Source organism: Phyllostomus hastatus, unplaced genomic scaffold, assembly GCF_019186645.2.
Source record: "Phyllostomus hastatus isolate PE091 unplaced genomic scaffold, TTU_PhHast_1.1 phas_contig_159, whole genome shotgun sequence".
Taxonomy (NCBI): domain Eukaryota; kingdom Metazoa; phylum Chordata; class Mammalia; order Chiroptera; family Phyllostomidae; genus Phyllostomus; species Phyllostomus hastatus.
In genome coordinates this window covers 4,652,584-4,668,303 of record NW_025333640.1, presented here as the reverse complement: position 1 = coordinate 4,668,303, position 15,720 = coordinate 4,652,584, and the positions used below count along the sequence as shown (strand labels likewise).

The following is a 15,720-nucleotide window of genomic DNA, read 5'->3' as shown; positions in this document are numbered from 1 at the left end:
CACTCCCAGCCAAGCCCTGAGTGAAGAAATCCTCAGGACTTCCAGTAATCACAGTCGCAAGAGCCGCTTGTGCAATCCGGGGCGGGGGCAGGGCCAGGGGCAGCTTCACTCTGCGCCCTACTGGCCATGCACCCCTCATTCTATGACCTGCTCCAGCCTCCACCCGTCTGCTTATCAGGCTCATGCCTGCTGGTAGGACAACCCTTCCCACACCCCCCAGAGGCCTGGATCCTTGGAGGTGCTGGTCACTTCCTGAATGCACCCTCCAAGCTCCCATAGGCCAGACCTAGTGGAACACAGGCTTATACACTGCAAATGGGAGGCCCTGGGGCCGCCCGTGATGAACACATATCTACTCTGTGAATGTGGTCTTGTTCAGTCCTTATAAAAATTATGGGGTTAGGCAGACAGGTCAAAAATTTAAATGGCTAGATAATCATTCAGCTCAGGGTACCTTAGCCCTTGGAGCCTTTGCTTGCTTATCTGGAGAATGAGTTGGTTGGGGCTTTGTAGACAAGGCTTGTAAGGCCTTGGCAGGGCCACGGGCCTCTGCAACCCAGTAGCCACTTAAGTGACTGCTGCCTTTACCAAGGCCCCAGGAAGCACCACGAATTGGGGGGATACCCTTCGAAGCAGGTCTACTCCTAGCACCTGGGACAGCAAGCAAGTAGAAACCACCTTTCCTCAACAGAGGAGGCTCACAGAGCTGACTGCAAGCACTGGTCTGCTCACTCTCGTCCCTTCTCTGCAGTAAACACTCAGAATGGGACATGACCCCTGCCCAAGCCCCTCCCCTGCCGGCTCCCCTTCTCGGCAGTCATATCCCCAAACAAAGCCAACCGCATCCAACACAGGGTACTTCTGGGCTCTGCAGCCACAGGGCCTGGCTGCTCCCTTGGAAAGCACTGTCCAGGCTTGTGGGTGACTCCCAAGGATCCCTGTGGTCCCTGTCCCAAAAACCAAGGTTGACTGTGTCCACAAATACCCCACAGAACCTGTCTGAGTGGCAACCCCAGAAGGTTTAGACACTGTGTCCTCACCCAAAGTCCAGCCATCACATTCCTTCAGAGTAAGAGGTTTGTCACCTACGGGGAGGGCTCCAGACCCTTCTGGGAGCCAAGGCCCAGAGGGCTGAGACCCAGGGGGCTGACACCCTGGAGAGCATGTGCACCCTCTCCTTTCATAGGCATGGAGTGGTGATGCGAGAGGAGGCTGTGCCTTGGAAGCCAGGGTTAGGACCCATGGAACATGAGGCAGGTGGGAGCGTAAAGTGGTGTGGCCACAAATCCAGCAATTTTGCTCCTAGGTGTCAACCCAAAAGAAAGGAAGACACATGTTCCCACAAAACTTGTACACAGATGTCCACAGCAGCACAATTCACAACAGCCAAAACCGAAGCATCCATTGGCTAATGAATGAACAAATATAACATAACCCATTCACACACTAGAACAGTAATTTTCAATTAATGTGCCACAAGAACTTTTACTTTTTTCTACTCCTCACCCAAGGATATAAAGAAACATCAATAGGTTATTTCTCATACGTGCCCTGACAGAGGATTGAACCCACAAACTTCTGGTGTATAGGACAATGCTCCAAGCAACTGAGCCACCTGACCAGGGTGCCATAAGAATTTTTAAAACATGCAATACCTAACTATGTAGTCAGGGGCACCAACCTCTTTTCCCTTAGGTTGTCAAATAAAAAATTACAACAGCCAACACAACAATAGCTGCCCAGTGTGAATCACAGTTATACCTCCTTTTTGTCAGATCAACAAAAAGTATATTTTGGTGTGCTGCAGAATTTTAGTAATTACCTTATGTGTGCTATGAGAGGAAAAGGTTGAAAATTGCTGCACTGGAACATCACTCAGCCATCAAAAGAAGTGAAGGACCGACACTCGCTACTACGTGGACAGACCTTGAACACATGATGCTCAGGGGGGAGAGAAGCCAGACACAGAAGGCCACAGAATGTGTGATTCCATTTATGTGACATGTCCAGAACAGGGAAACCCACAGAAACAGGAAGTGGGTTAGTGGGTGCCAGGCTATAGGAGAGGCTAAGAAAAAGGGAGGGACACTATGCCACTATCATTAAAGCCCCCAGAGGCCACTCCTATGGTGCCCCTTCCTCCAGCACCCAGGTCCAACATCACCTCTCACTGCCTCAGCGCCTCTGCAGCCTCAGGCTTCGTGCTCTTGCATCCCCTGATACACAGTGTATATCATCCCCTCACTTTCTGGCCTCTGCCGACTGCTCTCCTCAATCCAGAGCTCTGGACCCTGCTGCCAACCCCGAGCTCCAGCGTGTGAACGCATCATGGCCCAGAAAGGATTCACCTCAGAGGGGCACAGTACAGAGCCTTGGGGCACAGGGGTCAGAGCTGGGTGTGCACTGGGCCTGCTGAGTATTTTTAGATGTGAGTCTCATGACTGAAGGGTGGGTGCTCTCGACAGGTAGGGCCTGAAGTCACCATCATGGTTTATTTTCACATGATTTCCTTTTGAGATAAAGTTTTTTCAAATGAGTCATCACAAAAGACAAAGATCAAGGAATCAGCGGCCCAGACGGAACCATTGGGATTGCAAGGTTTGGGAGAGCCTGACCCCAGGACAAGCCACGGGTCTCACCCCACACTGGGCTCTGTCGGCTCAGCCCCCAAACACACTGAGTTGACTGACCAGCCACATGTAGGGAGCCCCCTCCTCACCTTACAGGTCAGGACCAGTCTGGGTAAGTCCCCAGTGAGGGACCCAGGAAGGGAAAGGAGTAGGGGCATCCTGGAGAGGCTGCTCTACTCCTAGATGAAGGTGCTGGGCCAAGACAGGGCATGCTGGAGTTCAGGGCAGAGATGGGCAGCTGTGGGCGAGGGGCCAAGCCAACCGAGCTCAGCATGAGGTGAGACCCAGCAGCCTATCTTGGGGGCACCAGCTCTGCACTAAGGTCCTTCCTGGCTTATGAGCACAGCTCAGCTCTTCTGGGACCCCCAAGGGGGTACTTGCCCCTAGACAGCCACCTCCCTGGGTGAGCTAAAACCAAGGGCCAAAGGAAGCTGTGGGGATTCCTGAGGGACATGACAGCTCTGGCTCCTTCCTTCCCAAAAGCATCAGGAGTCCATTCCTCACTATTGACCACTGAGGATGGGGGTACCTGGGTGGGATACAAAGGGGACAGGCAACAAAGAGGGGAGGACCACAGGGCCAGGGGCCAACAGGAGGATGGACGGCAGCTGGGAGCAATGGGGGATGGAGCATTTGGCAGAAAGCCCATGGTTCAGGGGAAAATGGGGGATAGAGGGGGCATATTGGGGCAACCGGTGTTCCCCAAACTCACATCCACTGGGAACCTGTTAATGAGTCCTCATTTGGAAATCAGGTCTTTGTAGATTAAATTAGTCAAGATGGGGTCATGTTGGATAAGAGTAGGCCTAATACAAACTGGTATCTTACCCTCTCCCCAGATTTGGACACAGACTTGTGGGAGAAAAGCCATGTGAAGATGGAGGCAGAGACTGGGGTGATGTGGCCATAAACAAGGGACCCCTGGAGCACCCAGCAGCTGGGAGAGGCCAGAGAGACCCTCTCCTGTGGCTTTCAGCATGAGCACAGCCCTGCAGCACTTTGATCTCGAACTTCTGGTCTCCGGAACAGGGATCTCTGTGCTTTCCGCTTCCCAGTGTGTGGTCAGTATAGTTGTCTCAGGACACTTGGACAGCAGCAGGAGGCAAAACCCAGCTGGGGTCACCCTGACCCTTGGCCTGAATCCTTGTGATGTCTGGTGACCAGGAACTCCACTGATGGGTCAGGCTAGCACCAAGTGTATGACCTCGAATTTCTATAAAGTCCCCAAGAGGCATCTGGAACTCAGCAGCTCTGGAATGCCAAAGATGGCAGGGGCCCCATGCACACACTGGGCGGGGTAGGAGTGGGGACAAGGATGACAAGATGGGCCACTTGGAAGCCCCATCTGAGAGTGTAGGCGGCCAGCAGCTGAACTTCCAGTTCTGTACCCAATGAGGTAAAAGGTGGGCTACAGTACCCCAGGGTCCCCCACCCGGACCAAGCTCATACTTGTCATCCACAGAGGGTATGTGAATTCATGCAGCCATCTTTTGCAAAACCTCCCAACCTGCTAAACACAAAGTCCCTGCTCCCGTGCTCCAGGTTGAGGCACCAGGTGGCCAGATGGTTGCACAGGGACTCCACAGCTCCTCTGCAGAGCCAAGCAGGAGGTGTTGTTCAACTGATACCCTGGCTCTGGCACTTGTCAACACTTGGCCAAAACAGGGGGACCAGTAAGCAGACAGTGAATGGAAGAAGCCCTGGCCGGCAGTGACTGCCCAGCTTACCACCCCAGCCTCACCCCCTAGAGTGAAAGCAGCAGAGCTGGACCACTTGGGGCCAACAAGGGGGAGCACACATGGTGACCCCACATGCCACCTGAGGGACGATGCTATTGGTGTAGGAGCCTGGCGCAGGAGGGAGGCACACTGTACCCCGCAGGTACAATGTGCAGCAAGTGTTGGTGCTCCCCTTCTGCACACACACCTCTGACAACTGCCAGGAGGGAAAGGAGGTTAGGAGAAACCACACCTGGGGAAGCAGAACTGAGCCCACATTCAGGGAGTGATATTTGGTGAAACAAATACAGAAAGGGAGGCCCTCGAGATAGGTTCCAGGTGCACCAATTAGGGGTCACCTTGGCTGTCTCTGGCCAAAGCATCTGCCAACTGCAAGCTCACAGACCAGTCTACTTGCCCCGGACAAGGGGGCCAAACTGATGCCTCCAAGCAAGGCATAGCAGGATGATGATGCTCTGACAGCTGTTCGGTGAGGGTGAGGTGGGTGCTTTATAAAACAACTTAGACCCCAGGGCAGCCTCTGGGTTTATAAGGACACAGCAGAGTTGTGCAGCCTTCAGGGGGTCAAGCATCTTCTGTGCAGGTATCCTCTTCTGGGAAGTGCCAGCTCAGTTCTTGTGTTTACTTGTGGTCTTTAAAAAGTGTTAGACACACTGAGCTTGTGGTCTCCTCTGACCCTCAGGTCCCCTTCCTCCGTGTGAATGTGAAGTCAAATCTTCCTGGCCCTTTGACACCAACTTTCACAGTCTGTCTGGGGTTCATGTGGAGGGTAGACTGTCTCTCCTGGCACAGCATGCCAGGTCTCCCTACCCAAGCCCTCAGAGAACCACAAGCAGGATAGTGGCTGGTGCTGCCCACAGCCAGGCCACGCTAGTCCTAGTTGGGTGGCGTGAGCAGTCAATACCCTCCTTGGGCTCCTGTCCAGCCTGGTGCCAAGAACATCGTAAGGGGCCTTTGCCCCATCCTGAAGGGCAAAGGAAGGGGAGACCATCCTGGCTTCAGAAAAAGGAAGAGGCCTCCAAATTACAGTAGCAGGGACCCCAAGACCTACCAACAGAACGTGGAACCATTTCTCCTACTGTAACAAGTGACCACAAACTTGGAAGCTTGAAATGGCACAATGGGCCCTCCCATAGTCTTGTGGGCTGAAAGTCCAGGCCAGTTTGCCACCTCGGCCCTGGGGCTCCCAGGCCAGGCTCTGTGCTGCATCCTCTGGGGAGAAGCTGTCTAAGTTCACACAGACAGCAGGGCTGGGCCTTGGCTTCTAGAGGTTGCCTTCCTGTGTCCCCATCAAGTTATGCTCCCCATCTTCACAGCCAGCAGAAGCACATGTGCCTCTTCAAACTTCAAGTCTCTCACTTCCCTTCAGCATCCAGTGAAGAAAGTTCTCAGTCTATGAGGACCCTGTGATGACACCAGGCCTCCTGGGAATCCAGGATCACCCCCATGTCCAACTCCTCAACTTAACCCTGTCTGCCAAATCCCTGTCTGCAAACCCCTCTGCCATGTGAGGTGATATGTCCACAGGTCGCAGGACTATGACGGGGATCGTTCTGGGATGTTACTGAGATAGGACACAGCTTGCAAGTGGACCACCAGGCAGCGAGGCCCCCCCTCAGCCTCACTCAGTGACAGGCTCTGGGGACGCAGGTCCCACTCCCCATAGGTACCTGGACCAGCAAAGCCCACACGGCTTCCTCTCCCAGAAACCTCCTCAGGGCCCTTGGAGGGGCTGGGCAGCGGGGGGCTGGCAGGCGCAGGAATGTGGTCCAGGCTTCCAGAAGGGCTGGTTTTTCAAGAGAAGTGGCAGGTCTGGATTTGGAGGTGGCAGTCCCTGATTTCTCAAAGCTGGCAGTCCAGCCGTCATGCCCAACCTTCCCTGTGGGGCGCCTTCCTCCAGGGCTGGGGACAAAGCTGCTTAGCCCCTCTGTCCAGCATCCCCCAGGGCTGGATATTACCATTCAGCATCCCCCAGGGCTGTCCCTGACAGCCCTCCACATCCACCTGAGATCTCATTCACCCCGAGTCCCCCCGAAAACAGTGGGGACAGCCCTGGGGGTTGCTGGGCAGGCCAGGCCAGGCCAGCTCATTTATTCACTGGTGACACTAAGAGAGGCTCTCACAGTTTGTCACCAGTGCCAAGGTCAGACCCACCCTGGATTGGGTGGGGGTGGGAAGTGGCCCTACACCTCCATTTCACAGCCTACAGGACAGAATGATACCTCCAAACTGCCAAGACCATCCTGGACCCTGGAGCAGCCTTGCTGAGCTCTGGCCATAGAGACCTGGCCACTGGAAGACCCAAGGGCATAAGGCAGCATGAGTGTGACTTCCCCACCCAACACTCGTGTTGTCCCAGTTCCTGGGGGTGAGCCTTTCTTCAGTCTACCTCATGTGTGGAAGGAGATGCCTTCTCACCGTGGCCAGACTCAGAGGGCTGCAGGCTGAGAGGAAAAGCACACGCCCAGCACTTATGGGGCCAACTCTGCATGTGAGTTAGAGCCATAAAAGTTTACTGCCCAGCTCTGACCGGTGTGGCTCAGTTGGTTGGGCGTTGTTCCACAAAGTGAAAGGGCACTGGTTCAATTCCTGGTCAGGGCACATGCCTGAGTGGTGGGTTCCATCCCAGCTGGGATATGTGTGAGAGGTAACTGACTGATGTTTCTCTCTCACATCCATGTTTCTCTCCCTCTCTTACTCCCTCCCTCCCCCTCTGTCTAAAAATAAATAAATAAAATATTTAAAAGACAGGTTTACTGCCTGCTGGGACCCCAACCAGACACCCCCTCCTTCCTGCCTTCCCAGCATCCTGTGTCATCATCGGTCTTTCACCCTTGGGGTGGACTCCCAGGAAACGGGCGACAGCCTTCTGGGTGTGGAGACACTGCTTGTGAGACCTTGGAGCAAAAGGATCGAGGGCTCTTTCAGTTTCACTTGTGATTTATCCTCTAAGGGGATGGGGGCCAGGCTGACAGGAACCTGGGGGCCTGTTCTGCATGCTGACTGGGAAGAAGGCAGTAATGCTGGAGGTCAGCACCCGAACATGTTTTGGGAGTAGAGAGAACCCTGTGCCTAGCTACAGCAAGCCTGCCGAGGTCCCTCACTGCAGGTGACAGGCTCAGAAGAGGCATCAGGAACATAAGAAACCATGAGCAGGCCTTTCCTTAATAGCCTCATTGGCCTCCCTGGGCTGTGTCCCTGTCACCCACATTGTGGACACTCTTTCTGCCCTGTAGGTAGCACAGGGGAAGAGAACCCCCGCCCCACAGCTGACCCAGGAAGAGTTACATGTAAATGGGTGAACTGGAGGAGGGACACTCCGCATTACTCTCTGGGATCACTCTCCTCCCTGCTGTCACCTTGCCTCACTGAGTCCCAGCCAATCAGGGGAACCTGCAGGAGGCCCAGGGAAGTGCCAGGGCCCAGAGCACCACCTCCCACTGAGTTGACTTCAGGGAGGAGCTGCTCTCTGGGCCTCCCACACCCAGGCCCCTACCCACTCACACCCACCCAAGGCGTCTCTGCACCAGGAGTCCAGATCTCCCAGGACCACCCCTTAAAGGATGCACTGGTTTGGGGCAGAGTAGGGGCTTAGTGAGGGGCACCTAGGAAGCCTTGTTCACCTTCCATAAAACAGAAGATGGCACTTCCTCTGTCTTCCCCATGGGGACAGGGAAAGACATCTGACAAACCACTCAGCGCCTGCATGTGAGCTGGCAGCAGGGAGCCACACTCAACCCACCCCAGGCCACAGCATGTGGGCAATGGAGGGGCAAGGATAGGTCCTGCTTTCTTTCTTTTCCCTTTTTCACACTTTGTTTTATGAAGATAAAGTTCACATGCCACACACATTACAGTGCAAACTTCAGGAGTTTCTAGTGCATTCACAGGGTTGTGCAACTAGCATCATTATCTATTTCCAGAACATTCCATCACCCCCAAAAGAAGCCTGAACCCATCCACAGTTGCCCCCATCCCTTTCCCAGTCCCTGACAACTATGAACCCCCTTCCTATCTGTGGATTTGCCTGTTCTGGACATTTCACATCAATGAGATCACCTTTTGTGTAGGGCTTCTCACTGAGCACCATTTTGAAGATTCATCCACATTTCAGAACATAAACAACAGGTCTTATCTCTGCCACCCCAGGGGTCCCGGCAGGCCCAGGGCAGCCGGTGATGAAGACCCAGCATTAGAAACCACAGTGCAGGCTCTCACCTGAGTCACCTGCCTGCCAGCAGGGCACCCAAACCTCCCAGTGAGAGAAGCAGAAGATCTCAGAGCAGTTGTCACAATCAGCAGGACGATAAAGGAAGTTTGCTTTCTGTCTCAGTCCCACTCTGGTCACTCATATAGGACAGACCTGCCAATGGCAGGAGGAGGGAGAAGGTAATTCCAAAGAACAGGGACTGGGGGTTCCAGTCAGGAGAGAGACCTATGCTTGCCAGGTGCCCCAGAGACACCAAGACTTGAGGCCGCGCCTGGGTGTGGGCAGAACCGAAAGAAGGGACAGAGCAGTAACCAGGACAGGCCTGGACCAGGTCTGGGTGACCACACTCTCTGGCAGCCTGCCACGCCCAGCCTCCCTGCAGGCTGACCACAACGCCCTGTGCCCGGGAAAAAGTGGCCGGAGATGCCCCAAGCCTGTCCACAATGAACTGCACATGCGTAATGGGTGCACACATGTGTGTGGGTGCACTCATACATGACACACATCATTACATTCTCAAATGTACACATGCAAACCCCCTCCAAATACATGTGTGTTCATATACCCAGGGGCCCACTCAGATATATACACATTCAACAGACATGGACACAAACATGCATGCACTTGTGGGCACAAAACACTTGCACATGCTCATACATGACACACACATACATGTTGCACAAATCTACACACAAAACCTGCACTCCCACACTCATGTACACACACACACACACACACACACACATGCAGACCCTAGGACTGTGTTGGTACCATGGGAAGCTGCGTCCCCACTCAGCCATTTCGGCTTTGGGTGGTGTTTACGCTCTGATATTACATTACCCCCCATGCTGGCAGTAAAGGCTTCATCAGAGAGAGTCCATCCTGGGGGGAGGTGGCCTCTGGGGACTGGACACAGTTGCCTCTTTATTTCAACTAAGCTTGCTCACGTGGCCAGAGCCCTGTGCTGGGTCAGCGTTTCCAGACGGCCCAGCTGGAGGGGCATCTAAGACTTTGCTAGAATTGAACTGGGCCTGTCCATGTTGGTCACACTCTGGTAGAGAACAGGGGTGTGGGAGTGGGGGTCTGGCTCCAGTTCCCCCCAGGGGAATGCAGTGACTGATCCAAGGTCACAAAGCTGGCTGCCCACCTGCCCACCTGTGGCCTGTCTAGCCAGCCCCAACTTCAAAATCAACTGCCTCCCCTAGAAACCCTCTTCTGGTCCTAGGGATCCCCCATCCCTCTGCCAGAGCGCAGACATCTCCCCCCAACACACACTCACACCCCTTCCAGGTGGGTCCTGTCTCCAAGCAGGTGTGGGCAAACATCTACTCAGACACTGAAGAGTTAAAAGTGCCCTCATGCCTTCCAAAACCCCAAAGTGCCTTCCCCTGGGTCCCAACACAGGCTTGTCCCTCGGGACAGTGTCTAGCACTCACAGGGCTCCTCAGGGTCTGCTGGGAACCTACATGTGTTTCCCTCACCATGGGGGCCCTCCCCTCCACAGCCTGTTCTGTCTTCCCTAGCCCACCCATCCAGTGGCCCAGATTACACAGTGTTCTCCATGAGGACTCAAGGGAGGTGGCACAAGAGAGACAGTGGCGCCCAAGCAGACATCTCTGAGCAGTCATCACCCTCCTCTGGGGCCTCTCCTGGGAAAATCCAGGGCACACAGAAGGAAGGACACAGATGGGCTAGCCAGTGGGGCCCCAGGCCTCAGCCTCAAAGAAAGGGCCATTCCTTTGCTCACAGGGTCCACAAGAACATGTGCCACCCAGCAGCCAGGCACCCAGAGCCCACGCAGGGAAAAGCCACTGCCAGGTTGGGTTTGGCCCTGGACTACCTAGCTTGGAGGAAGGGCCAGCCTCACATCTACTGACTGAGGCCAGCCTCTGGCCATCTCTGGGGCTTCAGTGCCTGTGACAGGTAGCCGTTCTCCCCTCCAGGGTCTGCAGCCTCTGGGGCCACAGCCCCATTTCCTTGGACCTTTCCAACTCCTACCAGGCAGACCCAACCATGCCCTGCAGCAGGCAGGCAGGTTCCCAGCCAAACTCAGTCCAATACCATTCCCTTGTCACACCCTGAAACCTCACCGCCCCCCCCCAAACTGCCAGCAAGCTTCATCACAGCCGACTTCCAACAAGGCATTCTCCTATACTCAATGCAAACACATGGCCCTAAACCTGGCCCAGGGGGGCAGTGGACAGGCAGGAAGGACATAGGGCAGGTGGGTCCAAGGCACATTCCGGGAAGCAGAAGCCAGGGTTGCCCCAGACACACCTTTTACTCAATTCTTTTTCCCTTTCTAGAATCTTAATAATGTTAATGTTGTGCATTAATATTAATGTTATTAATGTTAATAATGACACTCCACCACCTCCCTGGCTCCCGCCTGGCTGTCCACACCCAGTCCCTCCAGGGCCCACCAGTCTCCTGCTATGGGGTTCTGGGGTGCTAGAAAGAAGCTCTGGTGGGCAGGACCGGCCTGGCAGCCTTGCCTTCCCCATCCACCCACACAGGCTGCTTCTCCGCCCACTTCTGGGGTGGGGGCCATCTCTGCACCACCATCCCCCATCCCACCTCCAGCCTGAATTGGCTGCCAGGTTTCACTGCCAACTCTGGGTGGCATTCCCACCCCAACATGCTCTGCCAGGTCAGCTGACACCAGCGAGGCCCCATCCCAAAGCCAAGGGTGTCTGCCCTTCTTGAAGCGCTGGGGACAGGAGCCGGGAAGGAGGGGTCCTGGCGGAGAGACACTGAGGAGAAAAGTGAAGGAAACTCCAAGACGACTGGGTTCGAGAGTCACCAAGATGAGAGAAATCAGGAGCCCCCCAAAAAGGGAGGGGCTGGAGTCACAGAAGTTGAGGATCACTAGGTTGAGGGGAGGGATGGAGAAATCGCGGAGGAGCTGTTAGGAAGTGTGGGGGGTCACAAGATTCTGGGGTGTCACTGAGAAGAGCGGAGTCAAGGGTCACCAAAAAAGTTCTCCAGATCGGCAAAAAGCGCGGGATATGGGGTCACCAATAAGGGAGGGATCAGCGAACCACCGATAAGCTGGGTGAGGGCTCGCCGCTCAGGCGCGTCGGACAGGGGTCATAGAGCAGCCCAGGGTCGGGGGTCGCCGGGAAGGGCGGGGACAAGCCGCCGCGCTCCCCCCGCCCGCGGCCCCGGAATCCCGGAAACCCCGGCCCAGGGTGCCTGGGCCCACGTGGGCCGGGGAGAGAGGTTCCGGCCGGGCGGTGGCAGCGAAGTTGGGGCGGGGGTCGGGCTGGACGCGCCTCACCTCGTACCCGGTCCGGCCGCCTCCGTTTCTCTGAGCTTCTCTTCAGGCGCGCTACTTCCGGGTTTCGGGCGACATCTTGGGAACGCTCGCACTTCCGGTCATGCCGCGAGGCGGGGCCTCAGGTGGGCGGGGCGTAGGCGTGGTACCGATTTAGGCTCCCGAGCCGCGTGAGGGGCCGGGAGTCCACGGGCTTCACATTTAAATTCCGACCCCACCACCTACTGTGGAGACCCTGGCACGTGGCTTACCCTTGCTTACCTCAGTTTCCTCCTCTGCAACATGGGTATAGAACCAACCACTTCGACTTCCAGGCCTTTGCACGGGCTGTGCCCTTTCCTAGTGTACCCTTGACCATAAACCACTATAGGGTTCTTGTGAAACCCAGATCTTGCCTCTAAAGCCCCCTCCTCAGAGAGACTTTCTTGCAACGATCTGAAATGGTCTTTATCCACCCACTCAGTCAGGCTTCCTCCCTTGCTTGCTTCTCCACCAATAGTAACTGGCTCATTAATCTGTATCCTAGACGAATTGGGGTTCTAGGACCATGGGCCCCCCAACATGAAGCCTGGCACATGGTGGGGGGCCTAGTAAGTACCAGGGGCCCCCAGGAGAGAGAGCAGTATATCCTGTCCTGCAGGGTGCAGGGCCACAGGGATCTGTGTGGATTCCTGCTGGCTTCCTCCCCACTGCGCTTCCAGGAGCATGATGCTGACTGGATTTGCAACGCTTGCCAGGAAGAGGGCGGGGCCAGACCCTGGCACAGAAAGCAGTGTTCCTGCGACTTGAGCCCACTGGACCCAGCACGGGGTGGGTTGGCCGGTTCAGGGACAGATCCAGTGTGGGAGGCACAACTCCCTTCCCAGCCTGGTTATCGACAATGAAGGCACTGCCACCCATTCCAACCCCTGAAAATTACAGGTCATCTCCCCACATGCTTATGTATTCATTCGGTGAACTTTTATGGATGCCACTCTGTTCCTGGCCTTGAAGTGAGCGAAGCTGGGGCCCCAGAGAGAACTCAGTTCTCAGCCCTGCCCTCAGGAAGCCCCCAGGCTAGGGTAGACAAAACAGGACCACACTGTCATCCGCAAGATCATGCCTGAGTCCCAGGGAGGGGTGATGTCTCCACCTAAGGCATCATGGAGGGCTGCAGGGAGGAGGAGATATTGACACTGGGGCTTTAAAGTTTAAGTAGGAATTTGCCAGACAGACAAGAGTAGGAAAGGTAGTCCAGGCAAAGTATAAAAGCTGTTCAAAGGACTGACTTCGTAAGGGGAAGAGTATGTTTAAAAATTTCTTCTGCTACAAAATTCAGGCCAAGGACCCCCTGTACCCAAACCTACAAGCACAAGAGAGCAGACAGGGAAATTGAGACCCTGAGAGAAGAGATTTATCCAGAGTGAGTATTGCTTTGGCAGTCTGGGTTATAACCTTGACTTTGAAACTATTTTTCAGAACTAATGAAAAGAAATCAAATTAAGCAACAGACACTGAAGATTCAAAAAGGTGAATAAGCCGATTTGGTATCCAGTTATGGTGACATTTTCCCAGTTTCTTGCACACACCAACAGCCACCCAATTTGCAGGGAACAATGAGGAATGACAACGTGGGGCCTCTTGTTTAAAAAGGGTTCAGAATTTCAAGATGGTGACGGCAGACATTAAACCAAGCTGGGGCAGCCCTGAGCTACAAGTATTGTCTCCGTACGCTGACATTGCAGACTTGATCCCTAGTCAGGGCATGTACAAGAATCAACCCATATCAACTGATGAATCCATAAATAAGTGGAACAACAAATCGATGTTTCTCTCTCTCTCTCTGCCTTTCTCCCCCAACCTTCCCCTCTCTCTCTCAAATCAATTTTTTTAAAAAGAAAAGAAACAAGCAGAGTTTCCTGACCCCTGAGCAAGGGGGCCTAGGTGGAGCCCGAGTCACAATGCACAAGGCCAGCCCTGCTCCCAATAGCCGTTGGAGGCAGGGACTGGTGTTACCTGCATTTTGCTGGTGGGGAAACCAAGGCGCAGAACTGGTCAGTAGCTGGCCTGAGGTCACCACAAGTGGTGGGGAGGCGTGGACTTAAGCTCTGCCACGTCCACCTTAGGAAACCACAAGGTCTTTATGGGTAATTTCTCCTGAAGTGGGGGCAGTTTGCCCAGGCCAGGGTGGGTCCAGCCATCTCAGCATGGAGGAATCTGCCAAGTCTGGAGATGTCTAGGGAATTAGTCAGATTTGGGGATTTCCAGGGAACCAAAAGAGGCAGCCTGGAGAGCAGAAGGGACGTCGTTCTGGAGCTCTAGACCAGCCCCAGTCCAGTTGTATTTGCATGCTCTGTAACCCCTAGAAAGTTACTTAACCTTTCTGTGCCTCTCTTTCTCTACCTGTAAAATGGGGATGGTGATGATAATAGCAGCTGCCTTTTAAGTTGTTCAAACAGCTAAGTGACCAGTGCCTAGATTTACCCATTAGCATGTCTGTTGATGACACTTCTGGACTACTGGGTCACCTAAGAGAACATTCAACGGTCACATGTTCCCAAGGCCCCCTCTGCAGTGGGGACAGTGCTCACACACGGCCAGAGTTCCCCCCAGACTCCATGACCAGGCTTGTGGAAATAGGGTTGCCAGATAAAACACAAGAAGCCCAGTTACATTTGAACAGCAGGTATACAAAGAGTAATTTTTTTAGTGTAAGTACATCCCAGGCAATATTTGGAACATACTTACATTAAAGTAGCCTCCATGTATCTGAAATTCACGCATACCCAGGAGTGCTATATTTTTATTAGTGAAATTGGGAGACCCAATATGGGGAGATCACAGACAGAAGTGGGGTCCCAGAGCCAGACCAGGGGAGGCTGGGGGTGCGGGCAGCTGCCTCTCCCTGAGTCTCATTATCTCCCCTGCTAAAGGGACATGGTCAGAAAACCCAACACATAGACAAGAGAGGGTGTGCGGTGAGCTCGAAGTGAGGGTCAGCTCTTTTAATTACTTCCAAGAGCGGAAAACTTAAAACAGACCAGGAGGTGACATCCCCTGGGGTCTTCCCTGTGAACTCATGAGACTTGGGGGTTACCCTCAGTTTTCCCATCTGTGAGGTGCCACTGATTAGATCCCCAGCCTCAGTTTCCCTCCTGGGAAGGTCTCCGGGCTATGCCCATCTCGCAGCCAAGGAGACAGAGGCAAGGAGAGGGCACGCCCAGGGAGGCAGGACTCTCAGACCCGGGCAGGTGAGGCCAGGCAGGTGGGCAAAGCCCTAGCAACCAGGGGTGGGGACAAAGCCACTTCCTGTTTCTCCACATTCTGGAAAGCCCCTGGCGTTCCTGATCAGCGGGAGCACCTCCCTCCCGGCCACTCCCGGGCCTGGGTCCCTCACCACTTCTCCTTTCCACACCCACTTCCCCTCGCTGTCCCCCTTACCCAGGCTAGTGGCTCCATTCCTGCCCTTGCTCTTCCTGCTCCTCCTTCTCCTCCCTTCTTTCCAGTCCCTTCTCTCCTGCCCCTCTTTTCTCTCCCTCTCTAACCTCTGTCAAGCCCTTCCCATTATGCAGAAGAGGAGACTAAGACAACAGCAACAGGGTCTGCCCAGGTCACGCAAGCTGTTCCCTTACCCCTGGCCTCACTGTCCCAGTCACTCACCTTCTCCCCGCCCCCCCCATTTCCATCTCTGTCAGTTTGTCCAAACCTCTGCCTCTGTCTCTGGTTAGCCACCCTCCTCTTCCTTTATCTTGGCCCACCTGCTACTTGCCCCGAGGTGTCCTCAAGTAGTTCTGGCTGGTTGGTTGCAGCTCCCTTGGTACCTCCTGGCCTGGCCTGAGGCCCAAGCAGGATTCTGCTAGGCCTGGCCAACTCTCTGAGCCAGGG

The 15,720-nt window shown here is 54.6% G+C and overlaps 1 protein-coding gene across 2 annotated transcripts in view; it reads right to left on the bottom strand.

Moving 5' to 3' along the window:
• Positions 1 to 12,029, bottom strand: part of SBNO2 (strawberry notch homolog 2) — a 48,611-nt gene extending 36,582 nt beyond the window's left edge. The window contains exon 1 of one of the 2 annotated variants that reach the window (XM_045830976.1): positions 11,860 to 12,029. The gene's annotated coding sequence lies outside the window, so the exon portion shown is untranslated. The remainder of the gene's footprint in view (positions 1 to 11,859) is intronic. The other variant, XM_045830977.1, reaches the window with a different exon arrangement.
• Between the last annotated feature and the right edge of the window lie 3,691 nt (positions 12,030 to 15,720).